At 32.6% G+C, this 12500-nt stretch overlaps 1 protein-coding gene across 4 annotated transcripts in view; it reads right to left on the bottom strand.

The window, feature by feature from the left end:
- Positions 1 to 12500, bottom strand: part of LOC137640087 (teneurin-m-like) — a 551305-nt gene that overhangs the window by 342135 nt on the left and 196670 nt on the right. The window lies entirely within an intron of this gene.

Genomic DNA, 12500 nt, shown 5'->3' with positions numbered 1-12500 from the left:
CGTGAAGGAACATTTACCATAAGGGCAAAAAGAAATTAGAGGAATAATAAAACAAAGAAAATTAAACATACCTCGTTATTCCTAGAATACAAAATAAAGATATACACTCGTATATATTCATAAATACACGCAAAAATTACATTATTCCTGTAATACGTAGCACGTTAAGATGGAAACTAGCCTAAATGATGTGCATAATAAATACCAATATGAGATACGAAGGAGAAATGCACAAAATAAACAAGAGTCAAAAGAACATAAGCAACGTTCCCCTTCACACCATTTCTCCGACTTAATGAGCAAATATTGTTCTTCGGTGCATTTACTTCCCCAATCGACTTCAAATTAAGCAAATAACCAAACATTCACTAATCACTTAACACACTAAAGCAGTACTTATCATTCCAAACTATATCTTAGCTTCACACTTGAATGGGCTCTTAATCGGTAAAACAGTGTTAATTCACTAACTCAATCCTTTTCCCCTACATTTATCAACGTCAATGAAGAGCATTATTTAATTAACTCTGACTGGGTTTTTATCTCTACACAGATTCTATGGTTCTGTATCTATGGGAGAAAATGAAAATGATAATTGCACTCAAATGTCATAGGGGTAATTTTTCTCTGTCGTTATATAACCTAACGTACGGGGTTACGATATTGTAGGAATGGTGCCGACTCTAGAGTGCCTAGGGATATAGTGTGAAAATTTTGATATGATGACCCTTTAATCCTCAGCTGTCCATCTTCTTTATTAATTTTTGTCTTTATAAGGATCAATATTCCGGCATGAAAATTGGTCGCATATAAATGTAACTACGTGATCTCGTTAAATTACACCCTACTGACAACAACAATAATAATAATAATAATAATAATAATAATAATAATAATAATAATAATAATATTATCATTATCATTAATAAATCAATACAGGATACCAGGGGTTTATAATTAATGAAATACCTCAAGTGTATCTATATAAATGTTGAGTAAAAAAACGTTTCCATAAACCTGCTGTATTCTCTGTATTAATCCGATAATGATAAATGATAATATTTCATTAACTTTATGGCAATACATTAGTGTGGATATTTTCCGGTAATTACATTAAGCAATTGACATCTTATTTGAAACATTATAATTAATGTTGAAGAGTTTAAAATTTCTTTTTGAGATAATGTGGTTAGTATAAAAATTAGTTTAACGATTCACTGACGCGAAATTAGTAAAGATTTGAAAAATATAATAGAAACGTTTAATCTTGTGTTTTCTGGACGTAATTTTAACATGCATATTTGATGAAAAAATCAGAATAAATGTTATCAATTTGGTGATCTTATACCATATATATATATATATATATATATATATATATATATATATATTATATATATACATATATATATATAAATATTTATATATATACATATATATATATATATATATTTATATATATATATATATATATATACATACATATATATATATATATATATATATATATATATATATATATATATATATATATATGTATATACTGTATAGAGTTCAATCCATTCTCAAAATTCATAGAATGCACTGAGACTAGGAGTTCAAGTTGTTTAGTGCTCAGGCTTAGAAACTCTGAAACTCCGTTCGATCCAAGCCACCACACTCAAATCTACCGATCAGTAATTTAGTAACAGTATTTGTTATGATTAAGAAAATGAGTGTGATATTGGCAACCTCACTCCTTGTGATGACCAACGGAAATACCTGAAGCCTGAGCTCTTTTGAATAGATACACACGCGTATAAATACACACACACACACACACACACATATATATATATACATATATATATATATATATATATATATATATATATATATATATATATATATATATATATATATATATATATATATATATATGTGGGAAGAACTATTTGCATGAGCATTTTATGAGAAATGGGGCTCCTGGTTGCAATGGCAATCCCTACCTTGTGTGTGTGCGCGCATGTAAGCGTGTAAATACTATAGACAGGAGGAGCCATTGATCCTACCATTGGCCAAAGAAGGTTGGTAATGTCTTTTTCACTCAACCAGGTAAGACTTAGGTATTTAGTTTTTAAATATCACTTTGGGAGCGTCAATTCTAAAGAAGGGTCATTCACAAGAACAATTCACACAATATTATGTAAACACTATATGCAAAAACTAATATATATATATATATATATATATATATATATATATATATATATATATATATATATATATATATAAAGTCTCTAGGTACTTGCTAATTAGATGAATAAGGGTTGTAGTAGCCTATTAGAAACGTTCATGCCAGGCGATCTGCCGGACGGGGGTTCGAGAACCACTCATGCTCGACAGTTTCTTGTGGTGTCTGCCACCTCAACATCCTTGTGAGCTAAGGATCGGAAGTTTAGGGGAACCTATAGGTCTATCTGCTGCGTCATTAACTGCCATTTCCTGGCCGTTCCCCCCATATATAGGGGGCTTGTGTGATGATTATATGTATATATAGTCAGTCTCTACGGCACTGTCACTGTTCCTTGTCTCTACTATTCATTAGCGAACTTTAAACATATACTAACTGATCAATATAATGCTAAATGCTGAGTGCATTAACACACATAGCTGTGCAAAATTTCCCACACGAAAACACTATAATCGATACAATCAGCAAACAGAATGCTTACTTAATAAACAGAGAGGCGAATGAAATACAACAGAAGACTATCAATCTTACATGCCTAAGGGTTGGGGGAATAATGGCTGGAAGTATAGCACTCGTCACGCAAGATTTCCCAGAGAAAAACAAGTAGCGTAAGGCTTTATATGGGTAAGAGGGAGACTGTGGGGCTTGTAACCTCATCCCGAGTAACAACTGCACATAATCATCTCTAAGAGACTCAGTGGTAAATTGCATATATTAGTGATTACGTGGATTTATGTGTCACAGTGTATAATTGATAAACTTTGATATGGATTCGAAAATAATATTACAGGGCAAACTCAACTACAAGCATACGTTTCTTTGGAATTCAGATCAAGATGATGCACCGTAAACTTTGGAAGTGTATTTGTAAACAAAGACGACTTTTATTAGAATGATTAATAACCCAGAAATCCCTTGAGACAAATATGACTTCATCAATGGAACATGTTTTATTTCTGATGACGGCAGTCCAAATATAACAATAATTTCAATGAAAAACAAAGAGAGAGAGAGAGAGAGAGAGAGAGAGAGAGAGAGAGAGAGAGAGAGAGAGAGAGAGAGAGAGAGAGAGAGAGAGAGAGAGAGATGAACAGCCAAGTAAGAATAAAAATGATAAAAATTAAAGGATGTGAACAGCAAAATTCTTCTTGAGTGTCAGGAAAAAGAGAGCATCTGCAAAGATACTGACTTCCGATGTATTATTCGAAGAGTCGACAAAAGCAGGGAAGTAAAAACTGTTTCCGAGATGGGATAAATGGGAAGGGGAGGGGAAGGGGCAGAAAATCCACGGCATGGAAGTGGTAGGACCTACAGAGATAGTCAGCCTCCAGAACATTTCATTTGAGAAAGTCTTTGAAATGTAAAACACAGCCTCGGGTTGCATTCATGGACCTCTTGGGAAGGATTCCCTTAGTTGAGGGCCTGCCTGATATACGTTTCCTGAGCAGGACAACGTCTTAAGCATGGCCAAACCTTCCGGGTGCTACCCAGATTTCCGGTGTGAAGCTAATGTTCTCAGTTTCTAATAATAGATGTCATCTCAGTTAGGAATATCACGTCTTTTTGAAAGAAAACACTTAAAATCTATCTTCAAAGGCAGTCTGCAAACTTGGAAAAATACGCCCCAAAACCACAAATGAATCTAACTTTAAGAAATATACAAAACATTATATATATATATATATATATATAAATATATATATATATATATATATATATATATATATATATGTATATATTTCCTCAATAAAAGTGACATTTCGTTTTTTAAGAATAATTTACTCCTATGTAATACATCGTCATCTTATAATATTCTTTATTCATTTTCTATGACCCGTGGAGCAATCCGAGTTTGATTAACATCTGGGGCACCTTCCTTAATTAAAATATCAACAAAAAGAATTGCCAATCGGTAAAGCTAATTCTAGTCAGCATAGTTTTATACAACATATATCCACAGAGTGATATTCATTCTTCAAAACCTAACGGTACACATCTTATCATGTTTCAGCGAATTCAAATTACTGTTACCATATAAAAACTATGGTAATGCTGTGCGGAAACGACTTCTTCAGGTTTTAAAAGTCTGCAATAAATAATTTATAAATTATTAAATGCATTACTCCAGATATACAATAAGACAAGACATGAACTCTTGTGCTAAATAATTTTTACAAGAAAAAAATGTCCCCTCCTTGGTCAGTCGTATGCTTTAATCCAATTCTAAAACGTTAAATAAGAATGAAATCAAATGAAAATATTAGCTAACGATCCAATACACGAATATTTTTACCTGGAATTTATATACATACATAAGAAAGGCAAAATCAATTAATATTCTAAGAACAACCATGTTCAATCAAGCTGGTAGTTTCAAGTCAGCCATAAGCCAAGAAGCTGTATTTTACAAATAGCACAATCTAAAAATTAAGCCAATACTTGGTATCGTATTTTATATTTTCACACACACGCACACACACACACATATATATACATATATATATATATATATATATATATATATATATATATATATATATATATATATGTATATATATATATATATATATATATATATATATACATACATACATACATAATTCATTTATGTATCTATCTATCTATTCATTAAATATTTTGGCATTTAATCAAGATTGCATACATTTAAGAAATTATTATTAATTTGCAAAAGGAAATATCATCAACTGTATTGTCAATAAGGTTCTGAACAGTGAAAATATAAACCAGAGAAGACATGAAATAAAATAGTTAACGCATTTTTATCGCTCGTGTCTTTCTCTCTCACAATCTCTTGTGTACACACGTTTTCTGTGTACGGGCACACCCTTACACACAGGCATGTAGCATCCATTCAAGAATACATGATGAGCTCGTTCCTCAAGTGCTAATATATAGAGACCTCCATATAAGCTCTCCCTGGGGTTGCATAAGGCGTCTTGCCGAAGGCCTACCGAGTAAATTTTGGGGCTCAGAGACCCCTCTCTCTGATGTGCCCCCTAACCACATATAAACACAATTCCCCATATTTTCTTCCCTACCTTCTTCCTCTTCGGGTTGATATGGTATTCCATATCATGAAAAGGTAATAAATATACATCATCATTACTAAATCGTTTCCTTAACAAGAGGTACATAAGTAACAACAACATATCTATCTCTGCCACAATAATCTTTATTCATTGAATCGTGAATGAAAGGCCCTTGAACGTATTATGAATTTACAAAGAAAAGTCACTAGTTTTATATAAAACCCACCACACAAACCGTACCATTGACCTCTTCCCTTCACCCATTCTCATATTTATTAGACATTAGGCCTTTTCTTTCAAAAATCTCTAACACAATTATCCGACCCTTGTGGATAGCCATCTTCTAATAATATTTCTGAAATATAAACCATTTTCACCAATTTAACGTCATCCAGTCTTTTTACTTGACCAAAACCATCTAAAAAATGCAGGTACATTTTTCTTCTACAACAACCTTTACACCACTAGTAAGTACCTCAACATCTATTAGTATTCTAATCCTACATGCAGCACGTACACAATGAAACCAGGCAATTTTAAATACTTCAGCCATTAACTTTATATTCACTTTCAACAGTCCATTTCCATAGAGTTGTTATATATCAACTTCCATAAAGGAAAGTTGGCTAAACAGTCCATCGGACATTCTCACCTTGACTTCCCAAGACACTCACGGTTTTTTCTTAATCTTATGAAATAACCTCTTTTAATTATTCTTACTCTTAACCTTGCACTTATTTACCCTCAACTTTCTACTTTTGCAACTATTTTGACTTTTTAAACAGTCCATGTATTTTCTCTTTCTTATTCTCAAATGAGTACTATAATATCTATAAACATTTATTTATATTTCCACAGTCAAATTATTTTTTTTTCAAAAACTTCCAATCTCCCACGTGCATATTTCAACAAACGCTTTGTTTTCATCATACAAATTTTAGAAGCAGCTTTCTATTTTTACTGCATAAGCTTAAAATCCTCCATTTGGGTTTCCTGGGGGCCATGAAGGCAGTATCTCTATATTGGCATGGTATATTTTGATATCCAATTGTTCATCAACCTTTCTTTGTGTATTCACTTTCCAGAAGAAGAATTTTTTTTTTATTTTTTCATTTGGTCTCGTATGTTCTTTTTCATCTCTTCCGCTCTACCTCTTTACTTATATTCTTTGTCACTTTCCCTCTTGTCTACGCTATTCATTTTCCAATGTACCTGTGCAAAATTAGTTCTTCTTCCATATAATTTCACCTCAAATACTCTACCCTTTTATCTAAGAGGAATTTTCAATTTTCCGACCAATACTTACCGATTCTATTACCTTGTGCCTTATCCTATATTCCCCGTTGTCGCTATGCCAGAGTATTCTTTTCTCTCCCGGGTTCTTAACATTAGCCACAACATTTAAATCAATTCTCTTTGTGCGCTTCCCGTTCCGCTTCCATCTTGTCTTAATTACATTTACAATAAAACCTTAACCCCTAAATTTCCAATTACTCTTACTCTCATTTCGACTTTTGCTTCATCAAAATAGGATATATACTCTCAATTAATTTTCGCACTTGTACACCATCAACTGGTTCTCCTGTACCCATGTACTAACACATAATTTTGCTAACTCTTAACATGCACACTTTTCCTCTTCCAAGTGTGTTTATGAATATATTTCTTTGGAAACCACTCTAACATTCAAGCTACAGTTGGAAAAAATACATTCAGGAATTCTACATCTATCAACAAAACCATCTCTTTCTCCAATATTGCTGCTACATTTGCACTTCAGTCACCTAGCACAACCACAATTATATCGCCCAGCAAAATTCACATTTAGACACTATTTTTTTTTAAAATTCCTGGACCATATACACATAATTGTTTTCTCATATCACACTCAACCTTACCTATACAATTCTCAAACTAATGCTCATGTACTTTTTCACACAACTCTCAAACTGGTTTCTTCATGGTCCGTGGCTCAAATCGAAATGAACACGGGCTCCACCAGAGGTTGATTTTCACAAAAGCAATCTAAGTCCTTTCAGAGAATTTCCGTGAAACCTCCCAAAACGAAATCTTTGCATCGGAGCCAATCCAAACAATAAATTCCAGCTTTCTAAAAGGTTTAATTGTTATTAAAATGAGTTGATTACTGTGACACTTTATAGATATCGTCTGCCTATTATGAACATTCTTCCTTCCAAGTATATTCAAAAGATAATCAATTAAAAACACATTAAACAGCCGGGCAAATATAAATCTAAAGACAGGGTCTAGGGTATCAAAGACATAGCAAAACAAAGTGAAACAGCAATGGAAACAAAACTCTTAAGAAAAATAAGTAATTCCTGTAACGATTGTATGAGTATGTTTTCAACAAGGATACAGCATACAATTATTGTTCATATATAAATCCATCTACAGTTGTTACGATTAGACAAATAAGTGTTTCCGGAAACCATACTTGGTACTGATATTAATATGATTAAACATGAAAAACTGCAAGGCTGAATACATTTTACAGCATCATTATAGTGACTGGTCCGTGTCAGTCTATACCCGCAAATTTTCTGAGCTCGTCAATCTATCGTCTTCTGTACCTTCCCCTGCTTCATTTGCAATCCGTAGGGACCCATTATGTTATTTTTCTCGTCCATATATTATCCGTAATTATCATTATATGTCCTGCTCACATTCATTACTTTCTCTTACATGTCAGAATATCATCTACTTTAGTTTGTTCTCGTATTCATAATGCTCTTTTTTTTTGTCTCTTAATACTATTCTCATCATTATTCTTTCCAAAACTCTTCGGGTTATAACTAACTTATGTTGGAAGACTTTAATAAGGTTCCAAGTTTCTGATGCACAAGTTAATACTGGTAGGACCATCGGATTAAATACTTTTTTATCAGAGAAAATGGCATTCTAATTTTCATAATCTCATTTTGTTTACCAAAAGCTATCCATCCCATGCTTATCCTTCTTTTAATCTCGGTCTCATGTCATGGGCAAACACTTACTGTCTGTCCTACGTACGTATATTCATTAACAATCTCTAGAGTTTCGTTAATAACCCTTATTTGTTGTCTCTGCATTTTCATTGGACATTATCTTAGTTTTAGTCATATTCATTTTCAGCCGTACATTTCTGCTTTCTCTACCAAAATCTTCTATCATTTTTTTGCAATTCCACCTATGATTCACAAAAGAGAATTATGTCATCCGCAAATCTTAAGTTGTTAAGGTATTCCCCATTAATGTTAATTCCTTTATTTTCCAATCTAAATTCCTAAAATCTTCCGGGCGCGCTGTATATAATCTACGAGAAATGGGGTCTCCCTGTCTAACTCCTTTCTCAAAGAGAATTTTCTCACTATCTTTATGTAGTTTTGAGACTGCTGTACTTCACGTATAGATATCTTCATAGTAGTCTAGCATACGGCTCATCTATTCAGTCTTTGAAGGTTTTTGATTACTGATGAAGTTTTAACAGAATCAATAATAGAGATCTAGCTAAAATTAGTGCAGGGTGCAAAATTATGGGGTATGAAGCTGAATCCTAACAAAACTCAAAGTATGATTTTAAGTAGGTCAAGGACGGTGGCTCCTCAACATCCGGATCTCAGTATTGATAATGTTTCTTTAACTTTGTATGACTTTTAAAATTTTAGGTGTGATTTTCGACAGCAGATTTTCTTTTGAGAAACACATTAGGACTGTCTCCTTTAATTGCACAAATGATTAGCTTATTGAGAAAAGCTTTTAAGGTTTTTGGTGATCAATTTATTAATACTTTCATTCTACATTGTTTCAAGTATTGTTCTCCTGCCTGGTCTTCAGCTGCTGATTTTCATCTTAATTTGTTGGACAGGTAGTTACAGTCTATTAAATTTTTTATTCCTGATCTAGAGGTTAATCTTTGGCACCGTCGTTCAATTAATTCATTATGCATGTTACATGAGATTTTTCATAATTCTGACCATCCATTACATTCAGATCTTCCTGGACAGTTCCATCCTGTTCGTAATACTTGGCATGCAGTTAATCCTCAGATTACAAGGCTCAATACCACACAGTATTCTAGAAGTTTTATTCCAGCTGTGACCAAGTTTTGGAATGATCTTCCTAATCAGTAGAACTTCAAAAGTTCAAAGTTGCAGCAAATGTTTTTATGCTGAACATGCTAACATAGGTCTTTTTATAGTTATATATGAATTATCTGTTTTAATATTGTTAATATTTTTTAAAATATTTTATTCAAATTTTTCATTACTTCTTATATCGTTTATTTATTTCCTTGTTTTCTTTCCTCACTGGGATATTTTTCCATGTTGGAGCCCTTGGGCTTATAGCATCTAGCTTTCCTTACTAGGGTTGTAGCTTGGCTAGTAATAATAATAATAATAATAATAATAATAATAATAATAATAATAAGCTTTCCCAGAGTCTATAAATGCCATACATAGTGGTTTGTCATATTCTGTTGATTTTTCCCTAAGCTGATTAATTACATGCATATGGTCAGTTGTTATATACCAGTTTCTAAAATCCTGCCTGCTCTCCTGGTTGATTAACTATAAATGTGCACACATACATACATATATATATATATATATATATATATATATATATATATATACATATATATATATATATATATATAATATATATATATATGTATATATATATGTATATATATATATATATACATATATATATATATATATATATATATATATATGTATATATATATATATATACACAAACACACACACGCATATATACACACACATATATATATATATATATATATATATATATATATATATATATATGTACTGTGTGTTAAATGCCCATGAAAGTATGGTTATATAAGAAGGGATTTATAAGATACCAATTCCTCATTCTTAATCCATGAACGTTCTCTTGCTTATCAACGACGATAAATAGTAATGTGTGCTACTGATCAAGGAAGATAAAAAGAATGTTACTAAATTGAAAAAATCATGGAACATCAACATCAGTCACAAGAAATAGTATATATGAACCTTATAAATTTCCATTCTTTAAACTTTGCTTAAATCAAGTTCAATCAATACTTGGAGGTCACCACCCACACGCCTCATCTGTGTGACTGATTGATCAGTTTTGGTCGACTTTGTAGGTGTGTTCCGAGGGCCATGGGAGTTGGTTGATGGGCACACCAAAGTAGGAGGAGGAAGAGGGGTTGGGTATGTAAATACCCTGGCCCCCAGGAGCATCCCATCGTTACATGCAACTAAAAGTTTGATTTTCATTCCACCTTTTTGCACCAACATTTAACAACGAGAGTCGAGAGAGCCCAGGACGGTTCTGCTTGAAGCTGAGTTACCCGACAACGTTGACACAGCTCAACGAGCCATGCACGTTTCTCTCTCTCTCTCTCTCTCTCTCTCTCTCTCTCTCTCTCTCTCTCTCTCTCTCTCTCTCTCTCAATGAATACCTAAGTCTTAACTTGACCTTTTCCCATTCCCAAAACCACTGTGAAAATAGATGTCTTTAGAGCAATTTGATTATCATATAAAACACTTCACTGGGTTAGTATTGTTAGGAAACCATTAGTGACTTTATTGTGACAAGAAACTTCAATGCACTAATATTAACCTAGAATTATATTAGAGGATGGGCATGCATAACATAGGACTGTATGATAATATCTAAAAACTCATCAAAATTCTAGCGCTTGTCATGAAAGGTAACAATCATATTACGAGTCAGAAATGACACTGGATGGAAACTAGAAGTGGAACCTCGACATACAGTACTTCCAAATATATGCATGCTTCATACATAACTCACACATACACACAACATATATATACTCATATATACATTATATATATGTATATATATACATACATATATATATATATATATATATATATATATATATATATATATATATATATATATATATATAGAGAGAGAGAGAGAGAGAGAGAGAGAGAGAGAGAGAGAGAGAGAGAGAGAGAGAGAGAGAGAGAGAGAGAGAGATTATCTATAAATGTATTGGATTGCATCTGCAAGAAAGGGACACAGTAGCAAAATAATTCTTAAGTTATATCAATAACGAAATGATATATCGCAATGGCAACAATTATACAAAATAAAAAGATATAACACAATTGGGTATGTCACCTGAAAAATCCAACCGTTAATTTCTAACGGCCCAAAATAAAATTAAACTTCCTAACAACTAATGAAAAACTTTCATATCTATAGAAACGCAATATCCCAAGATGACGAAAGACGACAAGAGAAATTAGGTGTTTATCCAGTGGGAGTGAAAGATCCCAGTCCACTGATGCTGCAATGGCGGTGACCTCCAGTTTCCATGTGGGAGACGAGTAGTAAGGCATTCGGAGGATTGGAGTTTACAGACAAGAGACTGAAGAAATGGTTCGACTTTTTCTCTTTCTCTCTGATTGAGTTAAGTTGATGGCCGGTAATTAGAGTCCGGTCAAGTTAACAATTTCGTTTAGTTCAAGATAAAGTTTTTTGAAACTAGGCCAAGCCTAATAACATTAAGGTCAAACCGAGTTCACCGGAGGAATAAAGTTCATGAAGTTCGTCCGAATTATCATTAGCCCTGAGGAGGCACATGAGAATAAAAGTCATATAAACGCAACCACAGATATATATATATATATATATATATATATATATATATATATATATATATATATATATATATATATATATATATATATAGCGGAACCTCTACACACGAATATCTACATATATTTTAAATAATAAAATTAGGAATTTTTCGACTCTACATCCGAATTTTATTTCGACACGAAGTAAGCAATTTTCGTCGAATACCGAAGTAAGCAATTTTCGTCGTATCCGAATTTTTCGACACGCAAAGTACAATTCGAACACATTCCTACTCTACACCCGAATTTTGTTGATGATGCTGTCCAGGATTTGCAATGCTTGCTTACCAGAATGCATGAAACATCACATGAGGTTGGGTTGAAGATGAATAGAAAAAAGACAGAGATGATGAGAATGGAGTATGCAATGGAAAATGAATTATCATTGGAAGGCGAAAGGATTAATGATGTAGAATCATTGAAGTATTTATGAACTATGATCTTCAATACAGGGTCTTTAGAATTAGAGTTTAGTGAAAGATTAAAAAAAAAAACAAATCAGACAATGGCTAGGTTAAGTTA

This window comes from Palaemon carinicauda, chromosome 4, assembly GCF_036898095.1.
Source record: "Palaemon carinicauda isolate YSFRI2023 chromosome 4, ASM3689809v2, whole genome shotgun sequence".
Classification (NCBI taxonomy): domain Eukaryota; kingdom Metazoa; phylum Arthropoda; class Malacostraca; order Decapoda; family Palaemonidae; genus Palaemon; species Palaemon carinicauda.
The sequence above is the reverse complement of the archived record's forward strand: the minus strand, read 5'-3'. Positions and strand labels throughout refer to the sequence as shown.